Genomic DNA, 21,234 nt, shown 5'->3' with positions numbered 1-21,234 from the left:
GTTTGTTGTTAAATAGTCCTCTGCATGCTTGGCTTTAGCCTGTAGTGATCCAGGTTGGAGATGCACATGGGAGAACAGATGTACAAAAAACAGAGGTACAGCTATAAGTGAAAGGACTGCAAAGACACCTTGCACAAGAAAAGTCATCTTACTATCCAAACACACGTGCATTCACACATGCAATTCAGAAACTAGTTTTCTTTTAAAGCCACAATTCACGTTACGTTGACTTTACGCTGCTACACACATGGTGTTTGGAAGGTTACAAGCACTGCCCTTTGTTATGGCTATACCGAAGGGCGAATCCTGCACTCCATTTTACCAGCAGGGAAGTCACACTGAGCGCCAGGTACACGTGTATTTGAACCAGAATCAGCCCACGCTACTAGTTTAAACACCCTGACTGCCAATTCCTCACTTTCTCCTTCCACCACAGGACTTTTAATGTGGCTGCATGACGCAGACAGATCAAGCTAAAAAGCCTACCCTTTCCTTTTGCTGTGAGGCCGTTCATGAACGGAGATGGACAGGAGTGAGCAGAAAAAGGACAGAGCAGCACCTTTTGCCAGGTGAAAACAGCTGTAAGACCACATCATGAACTGGGTTCAATATGTCAGGGATCTGCAGTACATACTCAGATCTCTTGTGGCAGCCGTATATTATAAATGAAGTGCCGTATGGGGGAACAACAGCCAAAAAAATGCTTTTCTTTATCACCTCCACAGCAAGGATGTCACATTCCCTACTACTACGGGTTTTACCCTGCTGTTTTTCCCTTTCATCAACCATGTTGTATGAGAATTGATTGATAAAGCCCACCTCAGACCTTCTGAGATCAGGAGGGTTATTCCTTCAGTGCAAGAACCACGTTCCAAAGCTTCCACCACCAATGCAAGACAAAAGGAACTTCTACCAAAACCAGGAAAAAGCATCCAAGCCATATATTTCATTGCCAGTGCACTAAAAAGAGATAATTTACCAGCCTTAGAGTCAACAGTTTACGTATTATGTATTCCTGACAGAAGCCTCAGTTCAGAAAAGCCTGTCAACGTACAAACAGGCCTTCTGTGGCTTAGACAGATCTTAAATATGTGCTGCATTTAACAAATATATTCCGTAGAGGTAGAGGTGATGGTAAAAAACAAAACAACAAAAAAAATCACATAGATGAGTGGAGAAAGGAAAGCAGAGACCAATGGTTTTACTGGAAATGCAACCAGAGCACATAGGCTTTAAACTTGCCTGCCAGTACACAACTTGAATTTGTATCATCTCTTCAGGAAATGAAGGTTGGACAGGGGCTGAGGAGGAAGGACACATATCAGAGAAGCCAGGAATGTAAAGCCATGAAGGTAGATGATCACTCAGACAAGAACAGCTCGGATGCTAGGAAATTACACAAAAAAAGTAAACAAAAGTTAGCCTTCCTAACCATTGGATTTATTTGGCATAGCTGTTTAGAGAAAGGCAGACTGCATTTTGTTTCAAATTCACTTGTTCTATATCCTACACAGATAGGGAATAGGGCAGAGAGAGGAAAGTGCTCATTAAAATGAAGGGTTTTTTCTTACTGTTTACAAGTGAAAAACACCAGAAATGAAATTCATCATACAGTACCACTGTACCGTAAAATCAAAGTCAATGGTCTATAGCTTTGTAAATCCCCAAGGCTAAGATATTCAAAGAAAACTAAGTGCCTACGCTTTCAGAGGCTTAAAACCAACTGCCTGATTTTCAGAAAATAAGTGCTCAGAGAGTATTTGAGGCCCTGCTTAGGTGGCACCCCAAAAAGGGAGCTCCTGAAGCTGCTCGTCACAGCTGGGAAGCTCTGCTAGAAGCCACCAAGCTCTGCAGGACTTCCATGCTGCAAGCACTTATCTCCTGGAGAGTAGGAAGTGTCTGGTAAAGGAAAGGAAAAGGGGGGAGAACTTGTCACCAGGCCAAATTAAACAGCCCTCCATGGAGGGAAATGCTGCAAACCTGCCATTTTGCAATGTTCCCTGCAGCAGAAGTAGTAGCAGATCACATCAGGCCTGGCATCACGGTGGCAGATGCTGGCAATGGCAGACAGGAGTAGTTGCCCTGTGTGATTTCACTCATGCCCATCAGGGGACGTCCCTCGCTCTGGCTTAGCACTGTTTTATTCCACATCAGCGTAGCGCTTTGCAGTAAACCCAGGAGCAGGAGAGCAGCAAGACACTTCTGCACAGCCGCCAGCACTCCCCAGACCTACACTGTTTGGGATGTGCAGGGACAGCCCAGTACTTTCTTCTGGAAGAACTCAGAGGAAGTTCTCCAAACACATGGAGACTCCTAATGCTGAAAGGGCAAATTTGGATTACAACTCTGAAAATGAAGACAGGGTAATTTTATGAATTTCTGAATTCTGAGCAACTTTTCAAGTCTGTGACAGAAGGGGAAAAAAGCCAAGACTCTCCAGACTGTGCCTGTTCCAGCGATTACCACACACTCCCCACTCAAGGTTAGCAATTTCTAGCTGCCTTTGCAGAACCCAGTAACAGGTCTATTCACACATCCATGTCAACTTTTACAGCCATTACAGTAAAAAGACTGTCCTTTCCAAGTTCTCCATAAAATAAATAAATAAATCCCATGATCCGTTCTGTTCTTATTGGAAGACAAGAGATCAGAGCTCATTTGTAGGCACGCTGGCCCAGCTCCACGCCAGTGGAAGTCCCAAGTAACTGCCTCCAACTCAGTGGAGCTCCAGTGGCACAAATCTCCCCGGGATTGGGATCAGTGGAACAAGCAGCCCACAGGAATTGCTTGGACTTCCCTCCTTGCAGCTGAGATCAGAGGGGAGTTTTTTCCAAGTGTCCTTCAGATGCTTTTGAAAATCTCCCCTGCCATCTGTCAGGCCACATCTGATTTCTGACCACCCTGCCTTGCCCTGACTAAAACACACTCCAAAAATCGTGAGGGGAAAAGCAGAGTAGTTGAAGTAGGAAGCAAAAATGAAATTTTCTGCTGCCACAGGGAACAAGACAAATGCTTTCCTCCCCTCAGCTAGCAGAAAAGCCCTCAAAGTGATTTGGAAATGCTGCCTTCCATTTCAAGGGAAGGTCCAATTGCTTCCCAAGGAACTTGGAGGAAAAGTTTCAAAAGCACGTGAGTTATGCTAACGTTCCCATCCATTTTCTTATCAGGTGTTTATCAAATAAGATCACTGCAGTGGATACAACACTAAGTTTAAGATAGGTAACATTTTTTTTCCCCCACAGCACACTGCTAACAGCTCTATCAAATATGTTACCTCAGAGAGCACAACTTTTTATTTTTGGTATAGCAGAGGGGGGAAATAACCTAAAATTATCTTGTTCCCTTGCAAATGAACTAAGAGCATCCAGGCATCCCCTGTCACCTGTTCCTCTTGGACTGCTGCAGGAGAGAAAGCATGCTCAGTCACACTTGCAGATCTGCTGCTCTGAGCCAATCTCAGATCAAACGAAGCATTTCAAGCAAAACCCACAATGTTTAAAAACCACAGTAATTGTGATGCAAAGTGCCACAAGCCAAGAATTTGAAAAGTAGGGCTGATCTTCACCTGAGTACATGAAGAGAAGCTGAAAGGAGTAAGAATCGAGTACAAGCCTTACCCCTTGGCTCTCCTGACTTCTCTTATTTAAGTGACAGCCAGAATGTTTTTCCCCCACATAGTTTTTTTTGTATTTTAGACGAGGTCTGGGGAAAATACCATTTTAAAATTTAATGGGAGAAGTTCACAGGAGATCAAAAGAAGACCTTCAGATCTGGAAGCTGCATTCTGATTCACCCTCACCAAGTCACCTGATGTTTTTCCTTTTTCCTGAAGTCCAGCCAAACAGTATCAGCCCGTTATTAGAGAACTTAAGCTCTCATAGAAAAAGTAAAAACGGTTTGTAGATGTGATAAAGAATTTCAGGACAGTTCCAACCACAGCACAGAAGATTAAAAAAAAAAAAGTTACATTTCAAACGATTGCACATTCAAGTCTTACCAGATCCTCTCTTTTCCAGACAAAAATCCTGCATTAGCAGAAGCTGATGATTTTATATACCCGTTCAGGGTCTCTGCAAAGCTAGAAACACCGACTGTATTCTCTGCCTGTACAGACTGACTGTCTAGAACTTGCACATGGTGATTCAAGTTTTGTGGAAGCACCAGGCCTCCTGCATGTGCACAGCTCAACACCACACCTGCTTCGAAGGCAAGCCTAGCACTGCCCTGCCATCGGGAATTCACAAGAACTACACTGCACACCTGCAGACGTATGACTGGGAAAGTTCGTGAAAGCTGGCAGAACAATACACGCAAGTTAGTGTGTCAGGATTTGGGGGAATGGCTGATCTGTTCTGCAACACCTGGGACCCAACAGTTCCTGACAACTGGTCCTTCGACAGAAGTTACTACATACAGATTTAAAAGAGAGATCAAAGTTTGCCTGTAGCAGTTCCTCTTCCGTTTCAGCTGCATTTTGAGTAACCAGTACACTCTGAAGCCTGTGTGCTCTCTTATTGTTTCAGAGTGCCTTCATGTGGCATAAAAAATTGATAAGCACTGTCTTCGCTTGCCTAACTTAGTGACAAGCCAAATAAAGCTTATTAAAAATCCACCTGCTTGTTACTCAGAGATGGAGAGACTGACAGTTACCCAAAAGGCCAAACATTGCTGATTGTTGACTTTTTTTTTACTTATTATCCTATCATTGACCTGACTGCATTTGGGTAAACTGTGAGCCTTCCTTGCACTATTCCAGTTTCAGCAGAGCAGAGAATTGATGCAACAATAGCCCAAATAACCTAGAACTCTCTCAAAACTTTACTCTTCCCTGAGCTTCCCAAAGAAGACCAAATTAATCCTAAACTGATTTAAAAAAAACACACAGGAACGATCAAACAGAAACCATGATGATTTATTTTTCTTAGTTGGTAACAATCCCAGGCACCAAGGAAAGCAAGAACAGGAATTAAGAAGGGACTGCGCCTACACCTGGCTTCCCACCGTGTCCTTCCAGGTGCACTCTTGCTTGCAGGTTGTTTTCCAGCCACCCCATTCTGTTGTTGTGCTGCTGCAAACTGCCCTGTCCTCTCCCTAGTCTTTTCAGCCCCTGAGACCTGGCTTTTTACTCCGTTTCCTTCTGTGGTTTCTCTACATGAATAACCTTCTCCCAGCTACTTGATGGGACCCTCCTGCCCACCACATTTTTTATGGGCGTTGAAAGCTGCTTTCCCTTGAGCACACTTCAAGGTTGGACTAGATGATATTAGAGGTCTTTCCCAACTAAATGGTCCTGTGATTCAGAGGAAAGAACTCTCCCTCCATGTCTGCAGGAATTCAGTTTCCCCAGTTACTTCTCACTTACAGGAACATGACACAAAGTAAAAATGAACAAATGAATTGTTGCTTTTTTTGTTTGTTTTTGGACTTTGCCTGCAGCATAGTGATGGCCTTGGTGCTTTACAGCACACTTCTGTAATTCCTCAAAAATCTCTGTGATCCCTCTGATCTGTTAATCAATAACACATCAGCCTGACAGGGCAGCTGATGTCTTACTTTACAAATAAGCATGATGCCTTCACCAGGTCTATTCTTTAGAGTCACGTACGACTTTGTAAGCACAGCAGCATTTAACTATAAACTTTTAAATGCAGCTTTTCACCCACCAGATTAAAATGCATCAGGGCACCATCCTCTGCAGTCCTCCACAAGTCCACTTCATTGTTTCCTCATGACGAATGTTTTACCTCGTGAGAGTTTCAAAAGATCGGCTCTGCTCTTTTCAGTTGAGTGTCTCTGAGAAAGGCCCTCCTGTTGAAGAAAAGCAGCTACAAAATAACATGGTTGAGTAAAAATTGTTAGGGAGAACCATCTGGAAAAATCTTACTCCTAGCCATCATAATGATAGCAAGTTCAGATCGATTACACGATCGGATGTTTAATTTTTGTTTGCCTTTTTCTATCTTCACTCTCATTTATTTCCTATCATCTGTATTTACTAGCCAAAAACAGCTAAATATGGAGAGAACACAAGGGCAGTTTACCTGCTTCCAAAGACAAAGATGTAAAGCTTTTATTGACAGCTGTAACTGGCTTGTACAAGTTCACCAGCAGAACTGACTCCCACCTTTTCCCCTTGTTTTCATATTCTTTTTATTTGATGCTTTTCCCTGCAAGGACACATTCCAACCACCCGTCTCTGCTGAGCAGACCTTGCATGAGAAATGGCAAGAATCTTACTGAAGCATACATAACAGTTCAATGCAGAAGGGAATACTCAATATGAAAGAGTGCGAAATCCAGTTTTAACAGCACAAAGAAATTTTATTCCTAAATCCCAGTGCTGCAGTTCCCACTGACAACAACATGGGTGTCTGGGTGAAGGAGAACTTCCAGCTCTGAGCCCTGAGACAACTTACATTAATGGAAAACACAACATGCAATTATTCTTTCAGTAAGATGCACAAAACTCAGGCTGGCAAGGCTTTGAGATGCAGGGCAAAATTCAGCTTCTTTTTCCTCATAGGTCTTTGCCTCGAATGCCTCAGTCTGAAGAAAACAGATACCTTCGTACTTTTGGATGGAAAACACAGCAACTGTTAACTCAAACCATCTTTCTAGTTCTGAACGAAAGTTTAGGAATCCAAGGAAACAAAGCAACAGCAACAACAAATGTTTAAAAGAGAATTGTCACATTTCACTGAAATCAGATTTTGGACAAGTAGTTATTTGAACTTCTGCTGAACTTTTTCTTTCTTTCTTAATAGAGAAACATAATTTTCCTTTTAAATTAAAAATTTCCTTCCTTTTTTTGTTTTCAAAACAGAAACCAAAAAAGCAAATTAGGAAATAAATGAAGATTTTGATTGTGGTTTTTCTGTTTGTTTGTTTGTTTAAACTGACATGTCAAAAAGCATCAGAACCAATCTGGAATGCAGTTTCACTTCTCTTCAGAAACGTTGGTTTGGCCTAGCTGACAGCTAGTAGTAACTTAGGTCTGCGAGGTAAACAGCTCTGGAAACATACTCTCATGGCCAATGCATGGTTTCACAAAACAAAGGAAACGTGCCTCCAAATAACCAAAGTATCCAGGGGCAGCTGCAAATACGAAAGGGATTCAGGACACAGTCACTGATCACCAGGGCCCTGTGACACTCTCACTTAACATCCTATGTAATCCTTTTAAACAACAATAAAGACTTCTGACTTTGTAAAAGGTTAAAAAAAATACTGTGACAAAATAATTGAAAATCTCAAACCAAAATCACATAAAGAGACAGCTTGTACAAAACAATAAAGGATAAATTTCTTGTTAACTGCACCCACTGTGGCACCTCCCTTCTTTTCCAAATTTTGCATACAAGCTGTGATCCAGACAGCTTTTGACCAGGAAGGTTTATATAATGCTTGACAACAAGACTGTTATATCTATTCTCAGGTTAGAGAAAATCCATTTTCAAGGAGATTAAACTTTTCTTTCAGGCTTGAGTATCTCAGGGCGTGCTCATCTGCTGTCTGGAATATGGAGTCTATGCCTCACCCAAACTCGACAAAGATAAGGCTCTTATCTTTAGCAAGAGAAAAAGAATCAAAGTCTTGAAAATGGGTCGAATTCCATTGCCACTGGGATTAGCAGCTCCTTTTAGATCAGCTGACTTGGAACAAAAATAAAGCAAACCCTTAGAGCATCTGAAATTACTCCAAAAGGCCAGCTTCAGAAAACCCTTACTTAGCTAAAACTGAGGGCAGCCAGAAGAGCACTGCCCGTGGGTAATAATGACCATACAAAGTGCAGTTTGCTCCCAGCACCCAGCTGAGCACCACACCTCAAACACAACTCTTATTTTCACAGGGATACAACTAAGGGAGACGAGCCCCAGGAGCCCTAGAGCCACCCAGATAGGAGTCCTGCAGTGTCTGACTTCAGTCCAGAGCTGAACTCTATTCACGGGATGATGTTTGAAGCCCGCAAGATTTCTCCTTCCCTGACATTTTGTAAAAAGACATTTTTACAAATGAGGGCCAGGATTAGGAGTCATCCCTTTTCCCTTGTGGTTACAGAGGCTCAGCCACTCCACTGGCTTGTTCCCATGGACCACTAAAAAGGCCAAACTGGCTTTAAGAAATAAAAACAAATCAAAAGGGCTGCACAAACACTGTCTCCCCTGCGCTACTCATTCTTTACCCAGTTTAAAAATAACATGACCTTACAACGCAAGATTAGCTACATTTGCTCAAGATCCGTGCTGTGCTCACTGCCTTCTGTGGCTGTCCTATCATGGGTGAATATTTGATAGGTTATCACACCCCAGTGTTTGCTCCAGGAAAGGAAAACAAAACTGCCTTGCCCTTGATTAAACTGTAAATAAATAGATTTTTATCTGGAACGAAGGACACAATGTAAGCAGTCCCTTAGCTGCTAACTTATGCACTCAAAATTGTGTGCGCACATTCACACCAGCACACATTGTGGGACAACACGGGACAGTTTTGTTTTTCTTTTTGACTTGATAATCATTTTTCCCCAGTTAAACATAACTTCACTGAAACCAAAACTTTTATGACCGAATTGTTTTCCTGGACATTTTGATGTGGTACAGGCTGGTCAGTCCAACTTCATGGTGGAAGTCTACAGAGGATGTTGGCAAGGCCCATCACAACCCACCCCGGGGCTGGGACCTCAGAGCTATGACCAGGACCCAAAAGGGAAGCCAGGAATTGAGGAGAGCGAGCAAGAATCCACCAGAAAAGAGAACCAGATCAGAAGAGCATGTCATGGACGTACGTTTCCTAGAACAACAGGGCATCACAGCCAGCTCTGAAATCCAATTCACCGTAACTGCCACTGCTAGGCCAGTTTATTGCTACCTAGCCCCTGTACTAACTAAAACGCTCCCAAAACAACATGCTTGCTGGTCCCAGCACATACGGATGGGCCAGGCCTAAACCTAGGCTCAGGAAAACACATCAGCTCCACTGAAACAGTGGAATATGCGTCCAGATCCAATTGTTGGGCTAATACCTTGAGTATTTGGGTAAATTTCATCTCCCAGCCTCATTCAACCAAACTCATCCTAAGCAGGAAATACTCTGCTATAACAGGCTCTAACGTTTCTTTTACTGCAACAAATGTCATGTGAGAAGATACGGAAAGCTTTCCACAGAAAGTTTCTTCCCAAAGTTGGAAAGCTTAAGAGTCATTTAATCTTCCCTTTTAGAAATAGTTACTCTTTGAAAAGGAAATACACATCATCTCTCCAGCCTAGTTTTGTATCTTTTTTTTTCCTCCCTTCTTCCCCTTTTACCCCCTTTAGCACCAGCCCAGGCAGTGCTGGATGTTCCCGGGTTTGGTAGGAGCATAAGTTAACATTTCATAGGTGTTACTTAACGTGGCCTTGGCCTCTTACCATATATACAGCATCCCTGATCAATCAGCACTTGCCTTGTTGCTTCATGCCTGGTGCCCCAGACTGGAAGGATTTGCAAAATTGGGTTGGTTTTTTTGTTTGACTGAATTTATTTTTTTTTAATTCTTCTTGTTCCTACTCCCCCCCTCCCCCCCCCTTCCTATGGTTACTCTGGGGGAGAAAAAAATAGGATAAAAAGCTTCAAATGCTGTACACAGGGCTATGCACTGAAGCATTTGCTTCAACTTACAGATAGTTAAGCACTAAGCAGATACACTTGCTCGAGGTTGGCTCTCTCTTTAAACAGGACAGCAAACATAGGTGATATGGATCTATAATGCCATTTAGCTGGGAAGGAGAGAAGGGACATGATTTTGACAAACTGGAAAATGGTTTTTTTTTAGGGCAGGAGAGCAGAGAAGTTTGAAAAAATAACTGAGGCTCTCAAGTAAGCTTTCAGGACTTTAAGCCAAGAACCGCAACTCTGTCTATTCAGCTAATATCTTTATAACAACGAAGAAACTTTAAGAGTAAGGGAATTAATTAATTGTGTAACGGCATCATCATCCATGGGGATGGGAGACACTTTGATCACGTGTTATACCCAACAGTATATACTAATGTTTCTGCCCTTCAACAAACACACTCCTCTGCACTAGCATTTTCCTTAGAGGAACCCCCAGAAACAGGCTTCTCCCCACAAAGGCCAGTTGGCTTAAGCAGAATCTGTGCTTTTGAGCAGGGGCTTTTATTGCACACCTTTACAGAGGGCACAGGAGCGGAACCAGGGCTGGAGGCTTTGGGTGCAGTGAAGACTGCCTTTTCCTGCAGATGTTCTGCACTGGGGTGTCCTTGTCACTCCTTTCACTCTGGCACTAACCAATGTTCAGCAGGGTTTAAATTAACCACCCCATGGGAAGAAATCCATTTTATACCCAAAGGCAGCAGGGTCCTAGCTCTTTGTTCACTTGAGGAAGGCAGGATCTGAAATACTAAACCACGTCATCTCATTCACCTTCAGGACAGACAAAGCAGATGATCACAGAGGAAAACTAGGGAACGCCAGTCCCAGCTCACAAGGCTGAAGCAGCAAGATGCCTTTTCTCCCACCGAGCACACAGAGATCCCCGCATAAGAGCACAGCAACTCTTCCCACAGAGCTGGAGACATTGAAGAGGCCCATCTGTTAATGCTCCCCCAACAGCCATCTGAACTCCTTACACAGCCACTCACAACAGTATCAACACAGTATGGTACTATCAGGAAAAAAAAAAAGCAAAAAAATCTGGGACTGGTTCCGCCCCACGAGAGTGAAAGCTGTGGTGTGAATATATCAAATGTACACTGACTGAAATTGCCTGTCCATGCCTACTTCAGTTGAGAGCTCTAAACACAGGAGTCAAGTGTTCAGCTAGTTAACTTCATGAACTGGTGCAATTACAACACTACCAGATATTAGCAAAATAAGCAATCAAATTGTAAAGGAAAGCAGAACAGAAGTAGCACATTCACTTTCCTGTATTGATTTAAGTCATCTAAATACTCAGATTTTCAAGTTTATCTACTGCCATAAATAAAATCAATTTCATTAATTTATTTCCACTTCCTATGGGTTCCACCATGCTACAACCCATTATAACCAAAGCAATCATCAACTACCACATCTAATGCAATGAGACGACAAAATCCACAAGAGCTAAATATGCTCGGAAAGTTTTCATCTCATTAGTCAAACCCCAGAGGTCTCAACAACAACGTGTGCTTGTGAGACCTCAGCAAAGATCAGGAGTTGGCTTACACAGGCCATGTGGTTAGGAAGAGCCTCAGCTTGTGATTTCTAGGAAATAAAGGAAGGAAACAAAGGCTGAAAAATGTGGATCCCTCGGAAGTGGCAGCACCTGAATAGCATGTACACATTTCCTCTGAGCAGCAAGTCCCAGGAACAGAAAGCACCATCTGAATTAAGCACACAAGATTTAGAAAGGACACGGGAAAGAGCGCATTGGGCAATGGGCAGTGTGGATGAAAACGTCATTAGGAGTGTCAGCTGCAGGAGTGCTTTGCATGAGTGTTAGCTCTTTCCTGTTCCAGTCAGGGAGCCAGCCAGTCACGCACTCCTGCCATCACATTTAACTTTTCCAGTCAACCCAATTCTCTCTCTCCTTCCCTTCCGCCCCTCACAACCCCCCGGCAGCTATGGCACCCCCAGGAGTATGCTTTGAAGAATCTGGAAGCTTGTTTCAGGCAGCATGGGTCTGATTTCCAGCATCAAGAACAGAAGAAATTGGTCTCAAGCCAGGCTCAGAATGACCTTGGAAAAGACCCAAACTTTTTCCTCTGCTGATTTGCATGAAGCTTAGCAACTCTGCTCATCCAAGTTCCTGGCTTTGCCCCAGCCCTGCTCCTCTCCTGACCCTTGCCACAACACCTTGTCCTGGCAAAACACACTTTCCATCAGAGCTCTGCCCCTAACACATTTACCTGTGCGATCCAGCAAGTAGAACAGCACTGCTGGTACACCCCAAATGCTTCTAGTTTTGTGTTTACCACAATCATCCCTCCATGAGCTTCCTACAACAAAAGGAGATTTCATAGGCACAAGAAGATTCAGTAACTGGATGGGAGAAGCAGGAAGGGCTGCTGCTTCAGTAGCAAGAACCCAGATGAAAAAAAAAAATCCCAAAGATTTTACAAGAAACATGGAGAACTGCGTTTAAGCACCCATGCCAGCATCAGCTATGATTATACCTCCACCTCAGCCCATTCAGTCTGCCTTCTGGAGCTAGTTCTGCCTTTTCCAGGGAAATGGGTTCCACAAGAAGCAGCTAAAGATGTGCTAAATCTCAAACTACATTCCTTCTGTTGGGATCACATCCATTTTACTAACATTAGCCACAGAGATCTCCAGTAAAGGTCCCTGACAATATTTTCATCCATCCTGCCAGTCAGCTAACAGATACTCTCCCCCACTTCACAAATGACCAGGAGGGAAAGCAAGATGAATTTCCTGCTTTTGTTGCTTCCATCCCCCCAGAAATGTCACAATGCAACTTTTTTTTAGGTTTCTCCAAAGGGCAAATAAATAATAACTAAAAATCATCCAAGCAAACTAAGGACTGAGAAATTCTTCATGTTGTGACAGTCATCAGCTTTCAAACTCACCACATTGGAAATGCTGTGGTGTTGCACACTCCCTTTTCCCGCCCTATACGTGCCTAAAATAACACGTATGGAATGATTCCATCAGATTGCTCCAAGCCTGCCAGTAAAGGACTGTGTCGCTGTACTTTCCTCATTCCAAAAGGAAACAATATCAACCGATCTAGTCAAGTGAACGAGTGATAACCTGCAGACAGGCTCACATTTTAAATGTCAAAAATCTGCACTCTGCTGCCCCCTGAATCCAGAAGCCTTCTTTGGGAAGAGTCCCTCCATATGCATCAGGTTTCTTCTTGTTAGCTTGCTGATTTGAAAACACCTTGGGAGGGATGCAGAAATCCTAAAGGAGAAATATCTTCATTACTACATGTCCACCTACACCACAAGCAGTTCATTTCTCTTCAATTCATCTGCATTGTAAGAAGAGGCCACAAGAAAGTGAACTGAGATGAAACATTGTGTCAGGTTGAAAGCCATGAGGTTGGAAACTTGGCAAGAAAACTGCCCCTTTGCTTCAAGCAACTTTATGAGCTGCCAAATATTTTCAATTCTTAAAAGCTTAGCTTTAAAAAGCCCATCTGAAAACAAAAACATAGTAAAATACATAAAAGAAGAGCAGCAAGCAGCTCTCCAGCACAGAGCAAGCCCTGTCCCTGCGTTCCAGGCAGTGACCCATCAGCAGATGTCCTGCTGGTGCTGCACCCTGGCACGGGCAGCACAGCTCGGGGCTGAGCTGCAGGCAGCTGGAATGGCCACGTGCCAGCCAGGACCAGCCCCCCAGAAAGCCTCAGCAGCCCCGCAGCTTGCTTGTCATGAGGAGAAAAACCACACAGGGTTATTGCACAGCCGAGGTATGACCACGTTCTCCAAGGTCACGTCCATGTCCACGCTGGCATTTCAGCAGTGTGTTGGTCAGGGGCAGCTCCTTCCCTGGAGAGAGATCCAGCCCCAGCAAAGCTTTTTTTTAAATTTCTTTTCCCTGGGAAATGCCCTTTTCATCCACTTTCTTTCTGTGCCATGCCTAAAGGGCAGCAGTGCACAGAGCAGCACCAGGCCCAGCACCACAGCTGAGGAAGAGGAGCCGCACTGTGCCTGCCTGTTGAGATGCCCAGCAGCTACTACGACCAGTGATCCCAGCACGCTTCTGTTACAGCTCCAGTCCTGGAAAACCAGCAAGGCAGTTAAACGTGTCAGAAAGGACAACGCCGCCACCTCCATCTTCTACAACCCAGGTAACTCCAAGCCCAGCTTCGCTCCAAGAAGCCTCCAGCTGTAACGGGGGCACACCCAGCACTAGAAAGTCTCTGCAAAGAGAACCGCTATGAACCATGGGGCAAATCCAAGCCATTCTGATTCTGTTGGGAATCATAGGGTTGGAATCAGATGATCTTTAAGGTCCCTTCCAAGCTGAGCCATGCTATGGGAAAAAGAGCTCAGCAGAAGTTCTCAGCTTATTAGTCCCTGGAGTATTCAGCAGGAGACAGACGGGAGGGTAGGATTTGAAACCTTTTCCTTAGAAGTTGCCTCTGGGCTTGTGTGTGCTGACACAGCTAACTGCAGCTATTTCCAGCACAGGGGCTGTCCAGTGATGCCAACGACTACCTGCCTCTCACAGGCGTGCCTTACTGACCATACCTGCAGGAGGGAGAGCGGCCAGAAGAGCCTCTGTAAGCTACAGCAAGACTTCTAGCATACCAGTTGTGAGGAAACATTTTGGGCTGAAATTGAGCTATGGATTTTATCAGTACCAGTCTCCGGGCAGCAGGATGCTGATTGCACACCACCTGCTCTGGCTTGCTTTGCGTCGGAACAGGAATCCCTTCTTCCTCACCAGCTGCCTTCTCTTCTCTTTCTAGCTCTGAAAACACTGACCACAATATTCACGAAGCGCACCAGCTGGGAGAAGATCCAGAAGGAGAGACCTTCAGAGAACTGCAGAGTGCCCAGTGCTTTCACGGCAGATACTCAAAACCTTCCTGAATGGCAAACCTGGCACCTGAAGCCACAAATTTACTGACCAGGACAAGTCCAGGCAAACCTATTGCCCTTGTGGTGGCTGTGGAGAATGAACATCAAGATACTGGCACGGGTGCTGAAGAATTGCTGTGCCAGAGAAGGCCCTGCAACACTGCCAGGGTGTCCCAGGGGGGCAGGCACTCCATATTGAAGGTTCATTAAAAATGTGACCCCAAAAACATTTGCACACTGCGAGCAAAACATTATTTTACAAGGCATACGGTACCAGGTACCTTCATAGTGTAGCAAATGAAACACCAGGGGCTTTTCAGCGCTACTTGGAGACCTTAGGTCACCTGTCAAGCTTAATTTTATTGCTCAATGTCATGAAGACCCCGGTCACTGCCACCCTAAACTGTCCATATAGCTAAGCAAACAAGACAACAGTCATGCTCGTGCACTGCTCACCCTCCAGACGTGCAAAGGTGAGCACAGGTACAGACAGATGTCAAATACAGAGTCAGGCTGAGCAGTGAGCCATACCCATATCATGTTTTCATCAGTGATCACATCCAATCCTGACACTGAACTTTAAAGACATCATTGAAGATGTAAATGTCTGATGCAGAACTGTGTTAGTCATCACAGCAAAGCAAAATAAATCTGATGTGATGTCAGTTCTGTCCGGGGAGCAGAGTCGACTAAAGTCACAGCAAGACTTACTGTCTTCCAGATGTATTTTGCATTGACCTCACCACCAAAACAGAGAGCTTGATCCATCTCTCGGCAGCTTTCTGCCTGGTTCTCCTTGCTTCTGCCCACATGTAGCCCTTCCTAATCTCTTCTCACCCAGGTCTGCTCTCCAAACTCTCTCCTTCACCAAGAAAGGATGGGTTCCCACCCTAACCGAAGGGTGCACTGCAGGCTGATGCCTCAAAGAGGTGGAAATGACAAATGACAAAATGTCACAGAGGACTGCAACATGCATTTCTCCAAGGAGCCGTGGCCCGATGCACAGAACCACTGATCTCCACTCGTTGCTTACTGCAAAAACAGCCACACGAAGCAGCTGCTTTCCCACCGCAAAGTCTCCTCCGGCTTCCTGCTTGTGGGACAGGGGCACCTAGTGGCTGAGCCCCGAAAGAGCAGGGCACAGCCACAGCAACGCAGCTAACACCTACCCACACCGCACTTAGGGATGCGTTGGTAGCTGGAGTGAGAGGCGGCTGCTGCTGGCACGGAGACAGACCATTACAACGCCCTTAGGCTATTAACTGCTCTACCCAGACTAACATGTAAAGCAAAATATAAACACACAGCGTCAGGCATACCGAAATCCTCTCACACCAGCTTCCATGCCAGATGCTCAGGGAACAGGATAGTGAAGGCACACAGCGATATCCCCTAACTCCGTGGCTCAGGAGCCTCCTGTGCACAGGCACAGCGGTATGTTTTCACTGAACAGCCTGCCACAGCTTAACGATGTGAATAATCTTCACCTTGGAAGGCTGCTCCGTCATTTCAGTTGACGTCTGTTAGCTTTGAAAGCCAGCGTGCCACCTTTCCCCATCAGGTTTGCAATGCTGTTTAAAGACTACAGACATCACCTAGAACCCGCTTTAGATGACTCTTTCAGTTTGAACAGCCCTAAGCATGGATACTTACTCCGTGTACATTAAGCCATTCCACACAACTTATTTTTGGCCTGGTCAGTTCTGTAATTTGTACCTCTCTTCTAGTTCTGCCACGCTTTTTGAGATAGGAAGTAAACGCGGTATTTCAGAAGCAGGTGAGCCACCAACATACATAACAGCGCTCTCAGTTTTGTTCTCTTTTCCCTTCCTAATAAAAACTGACTTTCTGCTGAGCAGAAAGCTGGTGCTTTTGTAGAACCACCTACCACATCTCCGAGGTCTCTTTTCTGGATGAAAATCACTGCTCAAAGCCCACCACTGTGTGTGCATAGATGGGATTATTTTTTTTAACCAAATTCTCAACTTACCATCTGGCCCCAATAAATGGGGGCAGGACATGGCAAGGTTTGCCCCAGATACACTATCAATATAATTGACTAGCTTCGCTCAGCTTCTCTGACCAATACTCAGGCTTTGATCTCTTCACAGAAGCAGCTAAAATAAAATAATCAATGCTACCTGCAATCATGCTTACAGTGTACTTGGAAAGAATGAATCCAATAGAATAAAATATAGTTTTCCCCCTGCTGGATGTCCTTCTAAAATGAAAAATTTTGTCATCATAAAGCCAAGATACAATACTTGTTTTACCTTCCAAAAGCAAGTCTTCTTAGCTTCAGAATGGCACTAAAAATTTCAGTTTTTTAATATAAATTTGAGGTTTTTATTGAGATCAAATACGGTGAACCAGAACTCTAGTATTAAAGAATAGCATTTTTCCTAGAATTATCGCTGTTTTATACACAGTATTACAGAGAAACCAATGTCCGATATTCTTAATTGTAATTTTTAAGGAAGAAAAGGACATTTCTGGTTTTGATCTTTCATATGTCTTCATACACTTTGGACTCCAAGCCTAATTATGTAGTAACTTTATCCATGATGTTGCTTAATAAATAATGTGTAAGAGAGGCTGATCAATGCAGATGGGAAGCTTCATGATGTTACCCCGTACTGCCTGAAGCTTGAGTGCAAAGGAGCCAACACAAAAATAAAAAAACTAAACAGAGATAGAGAGATGAATACAACCTTGATCCCATCCCGTAACTACAAAATTTTGTACTGCAGTAGTTCTCCGAAAGCCCCAAGACATCCCCGGGGTGATTTTCAGCAGGTGAAACTCCTCCCACCACCCAAGTGCTTTATCTGGGCAGTTTTCTTTGATACCCCCCCACACACACACAGACCATGCCCTGTGAAACACTTCCACATGGAGCCTCACAAATTCCTTTTTCTATCTCAGGAGGCCCCGAAGGACAAGTCATCCTTGCTCACAGCACTCCCTCACATCCAGCACACAGTAACAAAACCAGGACAAGCAAGCCTTGCATTATTGTTATGGGGTTACCACGCCAAGCCCATCTGGTCCACAGCAGGGAGGCCGCTGTCTGAGGTCAGTCTGACCCTGACGGGAGAGGTAGATGCCAAACCACCATTTTGGAAAGGCCACATGCAAGTCTGCATCTACACTGCCCAACCTGCCATCTGCTGACCGGAGATCAGCTGTAGGTGAGGTTACAAACCCAAAGGATGCCTACCAACAGAGCCCCCAGGAGGAGCCATTTCCTCTCTGGCAGGAGGTGGGTCAGCCAGTCCTCAGGCAGGACGCCAGGTAGTCAGCAGGCAGCTCTAACAACTGGCAGAGACTTGGAATTTGCATCATCACAGGATAAGGAAGGAACACACACTCAGGCATCCTGATGCTTTCTTCAGGGAGAACAGTGAAACATGAATTTTAGTCACGTAACTACAGGACCCACAGGCACGCTACCAGTCTGGTAGGGACCACCAACACCCAGGACTCTTATGCTGCTAAAACATGGTAAAGATTTGTATTTTAGCTGTTGCAGTGGACAAGGAAATATTAAACGCTGTTCTTTTCTCACTTGTAGAAAGATTCTGGGACATCTTTTCAGCCATTGATTGCAAGTCACTTCAGGAACAGAGATTTTTTTTCTAAAAACAACTTCGGGATGGGACTGCCAGGAAGACCAACTGAAGCCTGTTTTCTTTCCATTTTCTCTGTCTACTCTGACAGCTGCTTCCACACAAAAGTAGTTTCTAGATGTGTTCTGAATATATTTTCTCTCATCACTTTTTCCCGATGAATCCAGCATGACCCTTTTCAGATGCAAAAAACAAGAAAGTCCCCCCCTCCACAACCTAACACCTCAAAGTGACTGAAATTGCAGTAAGAACATGGGAACAGATTCCCTCACCTCATTTGCTTCTTTCCTGCCCTATTCTGCATAGGCAAGTTATTAAGAGTCACTTACCTGGGCTCCAAGCGACAGCCACAGTGAGGTACTCTGGACTTATCCTGGGCAAGAACTCCATCAAAGCCTAAAGTGACCACAAACGTTTAGAAAATAACACTGAAACAAATTTCAGTTGGTGGTGAGAACATGCAGCATAGTAGGGGAGAAGCATCTTTTTCTTGAAGTGATCTGAAGAGAAAAGAAAATATGGAAGGAATCAAAGATAAGACAAAGATTCTAAAGCTGAAGTAGCATTCTTTACACTAAAAGTTTATATTGAACTGTGCCTGGGGGAAGGAAGGTAGGAAATATAATTTTGACCTGCAGATGGAAGACTAACACAGGCTATGAACCTGGCCCTACATTATTTTGTGCTTGTTTATCAACATTCCCTGCAGTATTTTTTTTCTTTGAGCTCTGATTTTACAAATTATAATAAACAGACATACGGTCAGAAAACCAGAATCCCTAATATAAAGCAGTTGCCCCAAACATGAATGCAATCGCCTAATGCATTCCCATGGGTGTTCCTGACCGCCACCAAAAGGAAAATTCTTAAAGCAGATGTTTCCCCCTAACCCACCCAGATGGGTTCAGCTCCCACATGGGAGGATGCCACTGCACTTAGACCTCTCTACAAGCCACCAAAAAGTCGTGCACTTCAGCAAGCCAGACCCTAAGCAGGGCTGCCATGCTGTGCCAAAGGTCTGCAGGGTTAGAAAGGGAATGGGGAACAGTATCACCTCAGACAGAATCAGAAACACAGCACGTAAGGGCAACTTAGCCCAATTCAGGCTAATGAACACCATCTCACAGACTTTCACTTTACATGGTGCACAGGGACACACATCACAGGAGGGCTGCAGGGAGACCCCAAACACCAGGACATTACTGCTACGGGGCATTTGGGATAAAAAGCAGGACAGGTGGCACTGCTCAGGGCTGGAAGTCATGGTCACCTACCTTTCTGTCACAGAGATGATGCAGCTCAGCTAGCACAGGCAACAAGCAGCAGCACTGGAAGTGAGCAGCAGCAAGCGGAGATCTGTGCTGTGTCTGGCCCCACAGCAGGGTAAAGAAGTGCTGCTGCTGGAGGAGAGCAAGGCCCAACGCGTGCTCCTGGGACAGACTCTCTGTCACCACCTGCATCAGGCAGGTACCACATCCACGGGGCTTCCAGTTCCATTGGGTTAACTATGTGGGGCCCAAAACCCCACTGGGGCCCCTGAAACCCCACAGGGCTCAAGCTTGAAAGATGGAGCCACAATGGGCCTCTAAATCCCACAAGGCCAGCCACAAGGGGCCTCTAAATCCCACAAGGCCTGCAAATCCCACAGGGACATCCATAAGGGAATCCTAAACCCCACAGGGCTCCTAAAACCCAATAGGGCCTGCAAAGCCCACAGGACCCCCTCATACAGCTGACCACACAGCCTGAACACTACAGGGATTCCTAAATGCCACAAGGCCTGACTCTCTGGGCCCCCAAATCCCTCAGAGCCAGCCAAAAGGAGCCCCAAACCCCACAGGGGCAGCTGCATGGGGGCTCTAAGCCCTGTAGGGCCCCCAAACCCCTCAGGATCAGCCAAAAGGAGCCCCAAACCCCACAAAGCCTGCAAAATCCACAGGGCCAGTCACATGGGGCCTCTAAGTCCCCCAGAGTCCCCTAAATCCCAGGGTCAGTTACAATAGGCCGCATATACCACAGAGCCAGCCACAAGGGATTCCCTGAATCCCACAAGAACCCCAAGCCCCACAGGGTCAGCCACAAAGTGCCCCCAAGCCCCATAGGGCCTGAAAACCCCACAGGGCCTACCACATGGGGCCCCTAAACCCCAGCAGGCCCCTTAACCTCATGCAGCTACCATGCGTCCTAAGCCTCACAAGGCCCCCTAAATGCCACAGGATTTGCCACATAATACCCCCAAAATATCCAGGTCCAGACAAAAGGGGATCCCTAAACCCAATGGAAGCCCCTAAACCCCTCAGGGCCAGCCAAAAGGTGCCCCAAACCTCACAGCACCTACAAGCCCCACGCAGCTAGCTAGACAGGGCCCCCAAATCACACAGGTCCAGCAAAAAGGTATCCCCTAAACCCCCCAGGGTCCCCAAACTCCACTGAAACAATCAAAATGTACCTCAAACCCCACAGGAACACTTGCAGAGAACCCCTCAGTCGCACAGGGCCCCTAAGCCCTGCAGGGACAGCTGCAAGGTGCCCATGAATTCCCCACGTCCCTCAGAGAGGGTCAAAATGGCTCCCAAACCCTCACAGGGCCCCCAGATCCCTTGGCATCAACTGAAAGGAGCCTCAAGCCCCACAGGGCCTGCAAACCCCACAGGACCTGACACATGGGGCCTCTAAACCCCACCAGGACCCTTAACCTCATGCGGCTACCACACAGCCTAAGCCTCACAGGGCCCCCTAAACACCACAGGGACAGCTAAATGGTGCCGTAAACCACACAGTGCCTCCAAACCCCACGCAACCAGCTAGATAGGACCCTGAAATGACACAGGTCCAGCCAAAAGGCATCCCCTAAACCTGACAGAGTTCCCCAGCCCCACAGGAACATTTGCAGGGAGTCCCACAGGATCCCTAAAACCCCCCAGAGACAGCTGCAAGGGGCCCACAAATTCCCCAGTCCTATGTCCCTCTTAGCCAGCCAAAATGGCTCCCAAACCCTCAGAGGACCCCTAAAACCCTAAGATCCCACGCCATCGGCCCCACAAGGTGTCTCAGACCGCGACCGAAGCCTCACG

General features: G+C 45.5%; 1 long non-coding RNA gene across 1 annotated transcript; it reads right to left on the bottom strand.

The window, feature by feature from the left end:
• Nucleotides 1–1,246: 1,246 nt before the first annotated feature.
• On the bottom strand, nt 1,247–21,216 carry LOC121072134. Its single transcript, XR_005821025.1, has 3 exons — nt 19,435–21,216; nt 5,664–5,808; nt 1,247–1,386 (listed from the first exon to the last, which is right to left on the bottom strand). It is a non-coding gene; the product is annotated as an uncharacterized LOC121072134 (long non-coding RNA).
• Between the last annotated feature and the right edge of the window lie 18 nt (nt 21,217–21,234).

Source organism: Cygnus olor, chromosome 6, assembly GCF_009769625.2.
Source record: "Cygnus olor isolate bCygOlo1 chromosome 6, bCygOlo1.pri.v2, whole genome shotgun sequence".
Classification (NCBI taxonomy): Eukaryota; Metazoa; Chordata; class Aves; order Anseriformes; family Anatidae; genus Cygnus; species Cygnus olor.
The sequence above is the reverse complement of the archived record's forward strand: the minus strand, read 5'-3'. Positions and strand labels throughout refer to the sequence as shown.